Genomic DNA, 16979 nt, shown 5'->3' with positions numbered 1-16979 from the left:
AGTAGAGGATGTTGAAAGTCCGATAACTCTTATCTTTCTTATTATCTCCCTTTTCATATAAGTTCCCCATGGTTCTTTGTTTGTGTTCAATAGAACTTCTTCTCTCTACCGTCCCCACGTGTTGTATATGTCCTCCTTCGAATTTCTGCTGATTTCTAATCTTTTTCTATTAACAATGCTGCTCGCGACATACAGAAACTCATCTAAATATCCAAGTTAGGTGAGCGTACCTAGGCGAAAATTGCAGTTAAGTTAAAAAAAAAAAAAATTAGTACTCACAGTTAATACGCCGGAAGTGGACTCAGTTTACCTAAATATGGAACGAAATACGAAACCACATGAAAATAATTTATTTAAAAAGTATATTTTAGTTTTAACACTTCTTGTGCAATCATGAAACAATAATAAACTTTCATTTTTTTTTTTTTTACATTTCTGTGGGGAATGTTGAAAGTCCGATAACTTATCTTTCTTATTATCCCTCTGTATATATAAAATCCCATGATTCTTTTGTGTTCAATAAAATCCTTTTTTCTATTGTCCCAACGTGTTGTATATGTCCTCCTTTGAATGTTTGCCAACAATACCACTCACAACAGAAACTCATACAAATATCGTATTTGACCTTCCAAGTTTGGTGAGTGTGCCAAGGCGAAAAATACGAGGTTTTCTCGAGTTTCGATTATAAATCGCTTTCGTCGGTCATTAAAGTTGATTAATATTGGAATTTTTTTCCAACAGTATTTTATGGATTATGCTGCATTTTATTATTGGATTATCGATGCTACGTGCGCTAGTGAATCGATAAAGTCTGGCGACTCGCACGAAGATGTTCACTCTACACAGGTTTGAACGCTTCTGCCCCCCCTCCTAGCAACCTGCTTTTACGGTGCCAAGTCACACCTCAAAATCACGTGTGAGATGTGATTTTTCGAGAACTGTGCGAGACCGTGGGCATTAAAACCCCACGGTCGCCATCTTGGATCTTTTCGTTTTTCCTTCTCAGCCCGCGAAACAGACAGACACGAGCACGTTTTTGCAATAAGGCTTCTCTGTTTTCCCCACAGTTTAAATTTAGATGAATCAGCACAGGTTAGTGTGGCGTACCGTAGGTGAAACAAACTAGTTTTCAGAGTGAATCATGGGCCGCCCTAACTAACAAGGTTAAACTTGCTTAGAGGATGTCAGAAATGTTAGAATCAAAATGATATAACCTCAACCGAAAACGTGACGGCACGGCAAGCGGAACAAATGGAGAAATTATTGTTTTTAAATTCAGTTTGGCATGGAATTTTCGTGACGAGCAGTTGATAAAATCATGTCACAAAACAAAAACTTGGAGATTCGGTCGAGACGAAGACCTCCGATGTATCTATCTATCGCATATTTAAGTTTGTTTATCTAAAATATTATATATTGTTTGGGAATCCTTTCAGATAAGTAATTTATGTATTTATTTATTTGCGGACTGTTATCCTCATCTTCATAGTTAATGTTGTTTCACAAGGTTTCGGCCGATTCATCCTCTGGCCTTCTTCAGGTGGTTAACCGCGACGGAATAGAAATGCTTAACTGTATCCGCAATAAATACTGCCTTTCATAGCTGTTGTTGTCTCACAACTTCTTAGTCAACTAACCCTCTAGCCTGTTTTGGGGTAGGATTGAAACCGCTATCTTCAGACAATGGTCACCTGGAACTATAGAGATTCAGCACCTCTATTCACTGCGCCACGCCCCACGAAAGGCTACCTAAAATAGTTACTATTAGTATAAGATCTGTCGCTCGCCATTATAAATTTAGTCGACATTGTATTTGTAAAAAAAACATTTTATTTGTAAAAAACATTGTATTTGCAAAAAACATTGTATTTGTAAAAAAAACATTGTATTTGTAAAAAACATTGTATTTGTAAAAAAAGCATTGAACTTGTAAAAAAAACATTGTATTTGTAAAAAAAAACATTGTATTTGTAAAAAAAAACATTGTATTTGTAAAAAAACACATCGTATTTGTAAAAACACATTGTATTTGTAAAAACACATTGTATTTGTAAAAAAACATTGTATTTGTAAAAAATGAATATTTCTCAATCGAATAAACTTTTCACTGCAAATCTGCCATGGAATTTTAATTTATTGTTACGCAATAAGAAACAAGCATGAAATACTAGCACATCTAAAAAATGGTTAATATTTATTTTTAAAAATATCATACTTACAAGAAATGTGGATTATATATTTTGTCTTGTCAAGATTTTTTTTTTTAAGTTTTCTAGTTGGTTGAAATGTAATTGAACTAAATATAGGACGGTAAAACCTGATATGATGTAAAGAAATCTGCGATGTAACTGTTTAAATGTAAAAATCGCTAAAGTAACTCACCCCCCAAGAAAGAGAAAACACACCAAATTAAATGAAGGTTTTCGGTTTCTATTTGATTAAAACAAAAACAAATGTAAAGCCCCCCCCCCATAAAAAAACAATAAACAAAGAAAAACCCAACGTATATGTTTTAATCAGAAATCGAAAATTTTATAAAGAAAAAAAAATAAAAACAAGTTAGCGAACATTTCTAAATAATGAACACCCCCCCTCTTCCAGATGAAAGAAAAAGTACATGAGGAAACGAAAAATACAAGAAATATGTAGTATATTGTATGTGTTGCTAATTATTTGTGAATGTTTTCTAGTTGGTTAAAATGTAATTGAGGTTCATGTTCCGTTCTGTCTCCTCTGGGATCTTCCGACCATTCAGTTGTATGAGTTAAGTTAAAAACGAAATGCAATAAGTCTTCAGACGTACCTCTCCACCGTACTGTATATCGTTACTCTACTGCTGACTGAGATAGCTTCCGTACATTTATATCTGCTCTACCCCTGCATTCCATGCTTAAAAAGAATGTGTCCTCCATAGTATAAGACCTGGCCGAATGGTTCCAGAATGTGCTGCTGCCATCGCGCACAGAAATCACTTTTTCCATAGCTACCAACGTAATAGATGCACTGTGACGAGAGCTGCTTTCAGGGCTGCCAGCAACCACTGTAAAAGAGTAATAAAAAATGCAAGAGAGCTATATGCCCAGTCCGTTAAATCCAAAGTTGCTGAGCAGCGGCTTGGCTCCCACCAGTTCTGGCAAATAGCAAACAGGATCCTGAACAGAAGTGTGCATTCTATCCCAACCATCATCAATGGACCTGAGGTCATCTCGTCTGCCTCAGACAAGGTCAGACTATTTGCCATAAATTTTGCAGCTAATTCTACCCTATACGACGAAGGCCGTCAACTCTCCGTATTTCCTCCTATAACAGACAACACGCTATGCAACATACAAATATCTATGCGTGAGGTCGCCAAGCTAATCAAGAACTTTGATTCCAGTAAACACGGCATTCCAATTATAGTGCTGAAAAAGCTTCGACCAGAACTTGCCCCCATACTTACAAAACTGTTTAAGCGTTGCCTTAAGAAGTGCTTTCCAACACACTGGAAAACCTCATCAGTATGCTCTGTATTTAAGAATTCAGGTGATAAGTTGTCTCCCTCTCAGTACAGACCAACAAGTCTCCTGTGTGTCATGAGTAAGTTGCTTGAATCCATATTAAATAGAGAAGTAGTCAACCACCTCAACAGAAATAACCTTCTTAGTGGCATGGTTTCCATTCTGCCAGATCAACAGCAGATGTACTAACGGTTATATCTCATGGGATTAGCAAATCTCTTGAAAAAGGTTTCCTCTCTAGGGCAATTGCTCTTGACATATCAAAAGCCTTTGATAAGGTATGGCATAATGGCCTATTTCACAATATTTCCAACCACGGTATAACTGGAAATGTGTTCTCAATCATTAAATCATTTCTCTCTGATAGGCTCATAAGAGTAGTGATTGATGGGCAGAAATCAGAGGCCCTCAGTATTAATGCTGGAGTCCATCAGGGGTCCATCTTGGGCCCAACTCTCTTCCTGATCTGCATCAATGATCTCTCAAAACACATACTTAAATCATTCGTTGATATCTATGCTGATGACACGACCATCTATGGCAACGCATCAAAGGCCATAAATGACAAAGTTCTCTCTGATTCTCTCTCCTCTGATCTCGAGCGCGTGGTACAGTGAGGGAAGAGGTGACTGGTTACTTTTAATGCATCTAAAAGTAAGCTCCTATCTTTACATCATCAACGCTCTGATCCCCATCTGACATCAATTGAAATGGATGGCTCTCGACTAGGAGAAGCTCCATGTTTTGATAAGCTTCTGGGACTGACCTTTTACTCCTGACCTGAAATGGAACACGTACATCAAGTCTATTGCCAAGGTCGCTGGAAAATGGTAGGATCCTCCTACCGCTCTAGAAGATATCTCACTGCTGATGCAATTCTCTATCCATATAAAAGCCCAGTACGTCCAAGGATGGAGTACTGTTGTCACATCTGGGCAGTAGCTGCTAAAAACAGCCTATCCTGCCTTGAGTACAAAATAGGCTTTGGGGCTTAGTGAGGGATGCCCTTTTCTCTTCCCTGCAACATCTTTCCCACAGAAGAGACGTTGCGAGCCTATCTTTGTTTTATCGTTACTTCTATGGCAAGTGCTCATCTGAGCTCCAATCCCTGGTACACCCTCGCCAATCTTTCACGAAAAACACCCGTCTAGCTGAAACCACTGTCAAAATATTTTCTCCGCTCTTTATCTGTGCCACACCAAAATGTAGATTCCATGAACAAAGCTTCTTTCTTAGCAGTGCACGCCTGTGGAACTCTGTTCCGTTTGCCGGTTTCCCACCTAACTACAACTTGGATGTCTTCAAGTTCAACATAAACAAATTCTGCCCCTTTAAGTAAGCCACTTTATCAAATCTCAACACTAACGTACTGTACACTCAATAACCCTTATTCGCGAGTGGCTTCCGGGTCTTGATAAGTGGTGACCACCTTGTAAAAAAAAAAGAAAAAAAGGTAAATGTAGGACACTAAAACCGGATATGATGTATAGAAAGCTGCGACGTAATTGTTTTAAATCTAACAATATGTAAATAACGGTAAAGCAAGTAATTGGAAATAGCAGGTGCAACTTTAAAGTGATTAAAGGATTTAAAACACATGCGTGATGGCATGTGTAAGTTTGAATGGAGTAAATGATGATTAATTGTCAAAGTAATTAGTTGATTTTTTATATGTTGTTCTAAACGGCAGTTAACTCCACCCCCTCTGTAACAAATATAATAGAGTAATTTAAAAATAGGAAAAATTGATTGTGAAAAATAAAATTGAATAAATTACAATATTTGTTGATCCATCAAAAATTCAAATAAGAAATTATAATAAGATAATAAAGAAAAATCCTTAGTTCATGGGTTTTAAGAGATAAGATTTTTTCACCAGAGAATAAACATCAGTAAGAAATGCATCACTAGTTAGCATAAATTTGAAAAAATATATAATATATATATAAGAAACGTTTTCAGAAATGTAAAAGACATTTAGAACAACATATAAAAAAATTAACTAATTACTTTAACAATTAATTAAATAGTAAATTAATAAATATTGTAATTTAATCGATTTTTTTCATCATCATTTTTTCTTTATCAGTCAAACACTGTGTTTGAATATATGATTAAGCGGCATTTTTACTCATTTAGAATTGCTTTAAAGCTTCACCGATCACTCATTTTTTGACCAAATTTCGAACAACTATTACAGTTTATAGATCACTTTCTCAGCTATATCGTGAAAAAAAAATCAATATTCGTCCAGTAAAACAAAAGTTATGATGAATTTTCTGGTGTTCAAAATCGCAAAAATATATAAAGAGATGAGCGATATTTTTTATGACTGATTTCCATAGCAACCATGTCGCTTCAGCGACTAATGTTGCTACTAATTCACTGCTGTCGCGAAAAGAGAAGTAACAAGTGAAGCAAAGAGAATGAAAGCATGAAAGGGGTATAATTGGGGGGGTATTGAAAGCAGACGATGTATATATGGAAAATAGAAAAACGAGTGGGTATAGATACTTTTCATAGAAAGGTATTTCGAATTCTAATGTTTCTCACCATCATAAAAGGGCGTTTATAACATCTCTTCCTATTGATGTTTTCCCTATTAAACTGACAAATAAATTTATATATACTTATATTTATTTTATATATACGTTCTTTACATATTTATGTTCAACGCCCATATGTTGAGTTTCTTATATCTTGATTATATATATATATATATATATATATATATATATATATATATACTATAATAATTATTAAATACCTACTAGTGTTTATTAAATACCACTAGTGTTTCCTCCTTTCGGAAATCATCAGTGCGGTGTATCATGATTAACACCAGTCGATAGATTCGAACCCGGCGACAGAAGCCATCCACAAGGACCTCATCCATTCGGCTACCGTTAACCGCGAGAAATGCTGTTAAATTTTTAACATTTATTTTATTAAATGCTATTTAACTTCTGTCAGAGGTATCTAATCATTATATGATGATCTGTATATATATATATATATATATATATATATATATATATATATATATATATACAGAGAGAGAGAGAGAGAGAGAGAGAGAGAGAGAGAGAGGGAGAGTAATAAGAGCAAAATTCGCGAGATAAGAAAAGATTAACAAAAACTTTTCACATTCGAAAGTGCAGAAACATAAATATTGAAGTATATATTTATAGAACAACTTTATGCAAAGTAAAAAGCTCAATATCAGCGATAGAGCTTAATATGAGGTAAAGATATCGTAGAAGTAAATTTACAATATTTTATTTAAATCAAGGGATACGAACATAAAGGTGAAAGGTTCCTTATTCAATGGAGTTTCAAACAATGGCTCTTCTCCTCAGAGGAAAAGAAGCTGCATCGCTGCAGAGATTTCTAATTACTTATAACTAGCTGACTGAAACATGCTCCTGACTTTGTAGCAACATATTACTGCTTATGTAAAAACAAATAAAAATGCATATCTATCTATCTATATATCTATAAAAGTGAAAGTGTCTGTCTGTGTGTCTGTGTGTGTACATTTCCCTACGCAATATCTCTGTCAATTTTAAGTCTACAGACTCGAAATGTGATATACAGGTTACTGAGATTTGGGGATATCTATGTAATCGATTGTCGGACAGAAATTTGACTGTTAAGGGGTCAAAGTTCAACGATTTGACCTTTGAGAACTCTACCAAACTCCTCCGACAATTTTGGGTCGAAACACTTGAAATTTTAGATATAGGATCCTTGGACATAGATCTAACTTAATAACAATAAATTTTCAGGGGTCATAATAGGGTCAAAGTTTTAAAAAAATCGACCTCTGCCGTCTCTACTAAATTACTCAGACAATTTCTGGTCTAAACATTTTAAATTTTACATAAAGGGTATTCAGAGATAGGGCAAGCTTTTTAATCGGTTTGGGTTACCAATATATAAATGTATGCATGTTTGCATGTCTGCCTAAAACTTTCGACAGAGGCGACGGATTTTCATAAGATCAGTATCATTTTGAAGTTCGACCTTTCAGACGACAAATATCGAAAAATTGGCTAAAAACATTAATTTCTTCACCTTAAACTGGGCACTTTTCTACAGGGAGGGGTCGCTTTTTTCACCAATATTATCGAAAATCATCCCTTCTTTTCGATTACCTAGCCTTAATTTAAACCTACGTCACTTCCGGTGTGGCGGTGGTCATAACAGCAAAGACGTCACGTTTTTTCCCTATTCTTTTCCTCCTTCGCGGTACGGGTTCGAGCCTGCCTTCCTACTACCACTTTTTTTTTTTTTTTTGCTCAACATACACTCCAAACACCCGGGCAACGCCGGGCTGAAATGCTAGTATCCACATTCAGTACTGTTTCGCTGTTTCATAGCTCATCAGTGCGGCTAGACAAACAACTACCTCAAGCCAGGATATATATATATACATAAAGCTGAACGTCTGTGTGTGTGTGTGTGTGTGTGTGTGTGTGTGTGTGTGTGTGTGTGTGTGTGTGCGCGCGCACACACACACACACACACAATGTGTGTGTGGTCACGAATAGGCTCCTATATGGTTGACTATTTAAAAAAAACTGATTACATATAATGATAAAAGATGTATCGAGGATCAGGAATGGGTATGTTTGATCTGGCAGAACGGTGGTTCATACAAATTGTGGGGTCTGCGTTCTCGCCAAACCCCAAAGTATGGAAATAAAAAATGAAAAAAAAAAACGTTTAGAAGAGTTTTTGATATAGATGTACATAAGAATACTTTGATAAGTATGTTTCAACTTAAATAAGGATGGTATAATAAAATTGTGGGGTTGCGTTCACGCCTGGCCTCCATGGAAATATGGCACACACTTTAACAAAGACTTTTCATATCTATCTGCGTAAGTATACTTTGATAATTATGTTTCAGTTTGAAGAAATATGGTATAATAAAATAATTGGGTGGTCGTTCGATCCTGACCTCCATAGAATGTAAATATGTCACAAAGTTTAACAAGGTGTTTTAAAAGGGGTGAGGGTCCGCAATAACACCTTAACTTTAATCTTAATTCACGTTAGCTTTAATTTATTTTTTTGAGTTGAATCATATTGCGTCGAATAAATTTATCTCATAAATTGACGTTCTTATTAAAGTGAAAGCCAAAAAAAAAAAAAAGTCGGAACTTTAGACAATTCTCAACACAAATTTTGCATAACTCTCAACTTGCCCGTGGCACTCTTTCGAAAATAGATCAATAGATAAATAATAAAAAATAAGACCGTTACTTGTTATCGTGTCAAAAGAAATTAAAAAATCCTGCTCGCGTGATTACGTGTCTTTTTAAAAACATTTATATAACCTTTTTATTTTTATTTATATATCTGTTTAAGCTTTTTTTGTCAGTGTACTAGAAGGAATTCAGTTGATTACAACCCTTTCTGCGTGTTCTTTACATTACAATAGTACAACCCTGAGTCCGGCGGCACAATACTACACCGTTCAATACTATAAAACTGAAACGAAGCTGTTTTGCTTGAAAAGGGTACCATTTTCTTTTTATTCATATTTATATCGATTCTTTGCTTTAAAAAACTTAAGTAACTACGTGTTTACTTGTTTAATATCCCATTTTGCTGTTTCAGATTATTTTACTAAAGTAAGTAGAGCTTCATTATTTTTCAAAACTATTTTTGTTTCTTTGTTTTTCGATATTTCGTCGATATTATTTAGTAAGAGTGTTTAGCAGAAAAGCCAACAAACGACTACCCGAAAAAATAAATATACAAGAAATAAATGTTACCATAGTCAATAAAAGTTCAGTTCATGTTTTTTTTTTGTTTTGAAATAGTTTTTAATGCTCTTTACTTAAAATAATTTCAGCGAACCGAAATTAAAACGAAATTTGAGGCGATAACTACTTAAATGAATTTTTATATAAACTACAAATGCCATAATCGAATATTCCTCAAGCACAAAATAACGGAAAACATTAAAATATGTTTATAAATATTCCTTACGTTGACAGACCTCTCTTAAATTGTTAACACAGAATGCTCAGGTGCTCCTCCTTCAAATTGAAAACGGGGCTCTCCATTTCAAAGTCGCTGCCATTTTGATTTTTTTAAAACCGGTTCGTGAATTAAAAATTTTTTTTTTTTTTTTTACAAACTACTTAAAAATACAAACCAATGAAGTTTTCTACCACAAAAGTAACTTTTATTGACTATGGTAACATTTATTTCTTGTATATTTATATTATTATATATATAACATTGTCTCTTTCTCAGGAAACATCATTTTGTTGGTGACTCTTGGCTACGAATGGAATCAAAGTTGATATAAAAAAATATATTTTCGCGAAAATTATTTTTACTTTGATCATATTTTGCTTAGAGTAAAATTTTTGAGTATCAAAACCTATCTCTTTACAACCCCCTCCTTTTCATAACCTATCATACTTTCATCAATCACAGTCCATTTTCTGTAGGCAGTCAACGACGGGTACTTCTGCTAGTATATATATATATATATATATATATATATATATATATATATATATATATATATATATATATATATATATATATATATATAAGAACTACAGTTAAGTTTACCAAAATAATCCAAGATGGCAAAACTAAAGTATATTATAAATATTGAAGAGTTAATATTTATAAAGTAATCCCAACCAGATGTAAAAGATCGATAAAACCAAATAGGAAATAGAGCTTATAATAAGAAATAGCTAATAAGACATGTTAAAAACACTTTGGAGAAGAGTTAAAAACATATTTAATTTTAAAAAAGGAAGCACAAAATAAATGGATAGTCCGATCCCGCATTTTGCTAATTCCTACCTTCTGATGAGAAGGGAAGTATTTCTTCGAAACTCCGCGGATTAAGGACTATCCACTTATTTTGTGCTTCCTTTTTTTTTTTTTTTTTTTTTTTTGATTAAATATGTTTTTAACTCTTCTTCAAAGGGTTTTTTTAACATGTTTTATTAACTACTTCTTTTGATATATATGTGTGTGTGTGTGTGTATACATACAGATACATATATATATATATATATATATATATATATATATATATATGTATATATATACACGCATACAGGTATACATACACGCACATATATATGCACACAAACAAACACGCATATATATACACCTAACATATATATACATACGTAAACACATGCACACACACACACACACACCATATATATATATATATATATATATATATATATATATATATATATATATATATATATATATATTGGGGTACCAAATTGGTTAAATGGAAAATTATTACCAACTCGCATTTAGGTAAAAATGCACGTTCGTAAATAATTGAATGCATTCAAAACATATCGCTAAAACAAAAACAAACAACATCTATCAATCTATATCTATCTATCTATCTATCTATCTATCTATCTATCTATATATATATATATATATATATATATATATATATATATACATACATACATACGCACACACATATACACACGCCGTATATATGTATACATACACATACACATTTATATACACACGCAATATATATACATATATACATACACAAACACACACACATGCGTTTTCGTGTGATTAAAATTTAGATATGGATATTTAACCTTATCAAAAGAAAACGATTTTCTTTTCAAGTCCTTCAGTGTTGAATCCAAGCAAAAAAAATAAAAAATAACGTATACGCGTTTATGAAACGCTTACCAACTTTGTGACAGTGTCTACAATTGCGATCTATTTTTTTTTTTTAAGGTTTACATTCAAGGTTCCTATTATGACATCTTATCTGTGAAACCAATCTTTTAAATTCTATGTTTAGATTTTAAGCACAAAATATAATTGGCGGTCAGATTACAACGTTCAAATTTATCAGCGTTTTTATTTTTATTTTGTTTATTTTCGGTTTTGATTTACCAACTTTACTTCATGACGTAACACCGTTTCCAGTTCACTAAGAAATATCAATGACCTCTTTTATGTATAACATATCTTAGATTTCACGTCTGATGTAATAACGAAGTGAAATATTAAAATAATCGAAAGGTTACAATATAGCAACAGCTACATAAAGCATAAACAAAGTTTGGCAAATGAGGAAAAGGCGAAATTCGAATCTATCTTAATAAACGCACGCACACACACACACACACACACACACACACACACACACACACACATATATATATAATATGTTTATTTATACAAACATTATTAGCTACATGTGTGCATACATGTTTCGGCTGCATTTCATTTAGAAATCCAGACTCATCAGACCTCCTATGCGTTTGAAACGTTCAACAGGCGCTAGTGAATGTTGATCGATGCACGGAGGAATTCAATGGCGCATCTCTGCTTCTGGCGTACGTCCATGACAGAAGTTACTTTCTTGGATTCTCACACCGTCAATATCAACAACAGAAAGATGAAACATTCAGATTATGAATGCACCAGTTTAATCATCATAACAATGCAATTTGCTATCTCATCTGATCCATTGAGCGGAATAAAAAAGAGGAGGCTACTACTTCTGCAACGTACCTCGTATGGAGGTTCTTACAAGGTCAAAAATTAGCCAACGATAGGTCAGCAATTCTTCCCCTTTTGTCAGAAACATTACTCATTGAGCATGAGGAGTAAAGAACAAAAATAAGTGGAATGAGAGTTGCAAGGTTGGCCACCTTCTATTCTTGACTTTCTCTACTCTATCGTTATTTTCATGAAAAGTGCTCGTCTGAGCTCCAATCTCTGATACTTCCTTGTTAGAACGTTTCTTAATTTTTGAGATGAGGATTGGTTATTCGTATTATTTAGATTCATCGGGCTAATGTTCTCATCTTGTTTGTCATTTTCACAACGTTTCGGTCGATGTAACTTTAGGCCGGCTTAAAGTGTATCTTGTCGAACTCCAGAATGCTTTTGTCGAACTCAGGAATTTGGACGAAACCATTTATTTACTTCACGTGTGTAGCATGCTCTTGTTCCGTCAATCATGAGTGGATAGAAGTCCTAAGTAATTCGCAATTGTATTTTTGGTCGCCCCTGCTAAGAATTGGACATTCAACTTCCAGGAGAGTATCGCTTTTACAATTGGTTTTTCCTAGTACTGTAACCACTGTACCACGGGTCTTTGCGAATTGCAAATTACTTATAACCTCTATTAAATCATGGCTGACGGAACGAAGCCCTGCTACCCCCCCCCACGAAGTAAATAAAAGATTCCGTTCGAAATTCCATCCAAATTTCTGAGTTCGACAGAAAGATTCCCGAGATCGACAAAATACACCTGAAGAAGGTTGGAGGTTACATTGGCCGAAATGTTGTGAAAATTACGCTCAAAATAAGAATAGTAGTCCGATGAATCCAAATAATACTCCTTGTAAGAGTTTCTCAATTAGAATTCGTCTCGCTACCACAATCGGAAATAATTTTCATTTTATTTGCTATGCGTCTAGCATCAGGCGGAATTTTCATGGACAGAGTTTCTTTCTAAGAACTTCCCATCTATGAAACACATTACCACATGACTGTTTTCCCGTACACTATAATACACAAGTCTTGGAATCTAATCCCAGAAAATATTTGTTCTGAACATTCCCTCTAAAAAAAAAAAATAAATAAACATTATTCATTCCATTAACCGTTTTCAATCTTCTCATAATATTCTTCATCATTTCACTGACAATCCATCTCATAAATCATTCTTCTCGAGTGGCTTTTACTAGATAAGTTGTGACTCATTGTTATAACATTTTTTTTTAAATATCAGGTCGATGCAAATGTTTTTGCCGATTTGAAGAAGAGACGTTTTAAATCATGGTAATTTATTTTTATGCACATTCATATTACTTAAATATATTAGCAGGATTATAGTAATTGTCTGTATTTTTGAGATGAGGTGTTTTCATTGATTGAGATTGTCGGAGTGACTTCCTCATCTTGGTTGTTATTGTCAAAACGTTTCGGCCGTTTTGCCCTCCGGCCTTCGTCAGGTGTTTTGTATCGAACTGGGGAACCTAGTGACATATGGCCGAGTGGTCCTAGACGTTGTGTCAAAGTTTACAGTTACTCAAAGGTGCTGAGTTCAATCCTGAACGAAGGCAGTGAAAAAAGTAACATTGAAAACAGAGAATCAGCAACTATGTCCCAAAGCCTAGCTGGAGTCCGAACACGTAATAATAATAAAGGGTTGGGTTCGAGACTCCTAACAAACTGTTCCCCAGTTCGATACAAAACACCTGACGAAGGCCGGAGGGCAAAACGGCCGAAACGCTGTGACAATAACAACCAAGATGAGGAAGTCAGTCCGACAATCTCAATCAATTAGCAGAATTAGTTTATAACTTTTTTCCTCAGACTATTAAAGCATCATTAATATTTTTCTGCGAGAGTATTACCTACATATTGGCAAAAAAAAAAACGACCTTCTTTAGGTATGATAATGCGCGTCTTCACACTAAACTAATGATTAAAGATCTAGGAGAATTTGGTTGGGAAATATTTCCCTATTCCGCATATTAATCTGCCTTAGCTCCTTCGGATTATCATTTACTTCAATGATGACAAAACCATTAAGAGGGCCTGATGTTAACATTAGAGGAGGTCGGACCACGGACACAGAGATATAGAAGATCTGTTAACTGAAAAAATGCCCGCAGGTAATGTAGGTAAGATTTGTCGAACTGTTACTGTCGATATTATATGAGAACATTTAAAAAAAAAATAAAAAGAGGATTAAAACATGTTAAAAAAAGAAAAGAAAGGAACCCAATTCAATTAATAATAAAACTGAACTTTATTAAATATAAAATATAAATATTATGTAAAATTACGTAATTTTAAAGCAATATACAATCTAATACTGATAAAACTGAATTATGAATTTAGGGAACAAACAATTAAAGAAACATAAAACACAAACAATTCTCCGCCTTCGGGACAAGATCACAGTGTAGTATATGTTCTGATGCTACAATTCACCCTTTCTGTTCTCGGCCGGTGGAGGAGCAATCCTTCATGACTGAGACAATTTTTATTTTTGTTCCTATCTAGAGTGCCCCTTATTGGGGAGCTGGATTTTTCCCCAAAAGAATATATGTTGAAATACTTAAATAACTATTACTTTTAATACAGAAATTACATTTAAAGTTTTGGTTTTCTGTTCTTCTATGTCCATTTTTCCCCCATGTTTTTCATCAAAAGGTGTATTGTATTTTCATCAGTTAGATGGTTAGGAATCCTATACTCCGCTATAGTCTTCATTTTCATATCAGTACAGAATACATGAATACGGAAATGAAGTTCACATAACTACTAAAAGACAATCATACTATAATGTGAACATTGGTCAAAAACTAAGAAAATATAAAAAACATCTACGATATTAAATCAGGGTGGTGGTGAATTTGGGAGCGGACATTCTTATTATTATTTAACTCACTAGGAGTTGTCTCACAGGCCATCATCAGTGATCGCTCACTGGCAGTAACCGCTGGAGACCGCGTGACAACAAGTCTCTCCAGATTTCCAATGTTCTCCATCTCTTGACTTCGTCCCGATGATTGCACGTTTTTGTAACAGTCGTTTGTCATTGATTTCTCGCTGGCATAAGCGGAGAGCACATACAGAGCCTAGAATTCCCAAATGGTCACCCATCTGATACTAACCAGGCTCAACGCTGCTTAACTTCGGTGATCTGACTGTGCTTGATTGTGCGTCAATACGATTATGCCGTACGCATATCACTAATATATATATATATGTATATATATATATATATATATATATATATATATTATCACAATATATATATATATTATCACAATATATATATATATAAATGTATATATATTATCACAATATATATATATATATATTATCACAATATATATATATATATATATATATGCATATATATCATCACAATATATATTTATATGTATATATGAGCAAACAGTTAATATATGTTAAAAAACACTTTGAAATGAGTTAAAAACATATTTAATCTGAAAAGGAAACACTAGATAAATGGATAGTCCTATATTGTGATAATATATATATATATATATATATATATATATATATATATATATTGATAAATGGATAGTCCTATATTGTGATAATATATATATATATATATATATATATATATATATATATATATATATATATATATATTGTGATGATATATATATATGTATATATATACATATATATATATATATATATATATATATATATCACAATATATATATAGATATATTATTACAATGTGTGTGGCATCCGTCAGTCGAAACGACTATGGATCAGCGCCGTATTAAGATGTTGCCTGTATGCATCCTTTTGTGTGACTGTAGAGACTAATTCTTGATTTGCATAGTCTGCCACAGCCTTGACATACGAAGGTTGTTTTGCAATTTGCCGCTTCATCCGGCTGTTCCGCCTGTACACTCGCTCTTCTACTAGCTCTCTCTGCAGCGTTTTCAACATGGAGGGTCCTCTCGCTGATGATAATCCCCTGGCGTATCATTTTCCTCCAGGCAGTTTTGTCAGCTGTAGAGGCTTCCCATGTATTCCTGTCCACTGAGAAAGCCTTCATGTCACGCTTGCAGACAGCCCTGTAGTGAAGATGGGGTCGCCCCCTCTTTCTTGAGCCTGAGGCAAGCTCACCATAGAGAAGGTCTTTAGGGATGCGCCCATCATCCATCCTGCGCACATGGCCCAGCCAGCGAAGCGTCGCTCACGCAGTAGGGAGTAAATGGATGGGATGCCCGCTCTCTGCAGAACATCAGTATTACTCACTCTGTCCTGCCATGTGATACCAAGTATCCTACGTATACACCTCATATGGAAGACCTGGAGTTTCCTCTCTTGTGTTGAGTATGTAGTCCAGGATTCACTCCCATGCAGTAGAACACTGAGGATGCACGCTCTGTAGACGGTCATCTTGGTGGAAGTGGTAAGGTGCCTGTTTTCCCAGACTCTTTTAGTTAGTTTAGAGAGGGTTGTGGATGCCTTTCCAATCCTTTTGTTTAGCTCCACGTCCAATGAGAGGGTGTCTGAAGCAGTGGAGCCTAGATATTGAAACTGGCGTACGACCTCTAGTGGTGTGCCTTGGATTGTGATGCTGGGTGGGAAGGCAGTTGCTTGTCCCATGACTTGGGTTTTCTTCTGGTTGATGGTGAGACCGAACAGGCTGCAAGCATTAGCAAACCTGTCCATCAGTCTTTGAAGACCATCTTCCTGGTGCGATGCTATAGCTCCATCATCGGCAAACAGCATGTCTCTTATCCGAACTGTCCTGGTCTTTGTCCTGGAGCGGAGTCTGGCGATGTTGAAGAGACCACCATCTGACCTGGAGTGCAAGCAGATACCATCCGTTGTGTGCTTGAAAGCATGCTTCAGGAGTAGGGAGAAGAAGATGCTGAAGAGTGCTGGGGCCAACACACAACCCTGTTT

At 34.7% G+C, this 16979-nt stretch overlaps 1 protein-coding gene across 4 annotated transcripts in view; it reads right to left on the bottom strand.

Moving 5' to 3' along the window:
• Positions 1-16979, bottom strand: part of LOC145248827 (uncharacterized) — a 338846-nt gene that overhangs the window by 284472 nt on the left and 37395 nt on the right. Inside the window, exon 2 of one of the 4 annotated variants that reach the window (XM_080110523.1) lies at positions 280-310. The exons of the other annotated variants lie outside the window; for them this stretch is intronic. The gene's annotated coding sequence lies outside the window, so the exon portion shown is untranslated. The remainder of the gene's footprint in view (positions 1-279; positions 311-16979) is intronic. 4 annotated transcript variants of the gene reach the window in all.

The sequence above is a fragment of the Euprymna scolopes genome, chromosome 27, assembly GCF_053919585.1.
Source record: "Euprymna scolopes isolate OS-2025 chromosome 27, ASM5391958v1, whole genome shotgun sequence".
Lineage (NCBI taxonomy): Eukaryota > Metazoa > Mollusca > Cephalopoda > Sepiida > Sepiolidae > Euprymna > Euprymna scolopes.
Note: the sequence above shows the minus strand (reverse complement) of the source record. Positions and strands in the feature narration are given on the sequence as shown.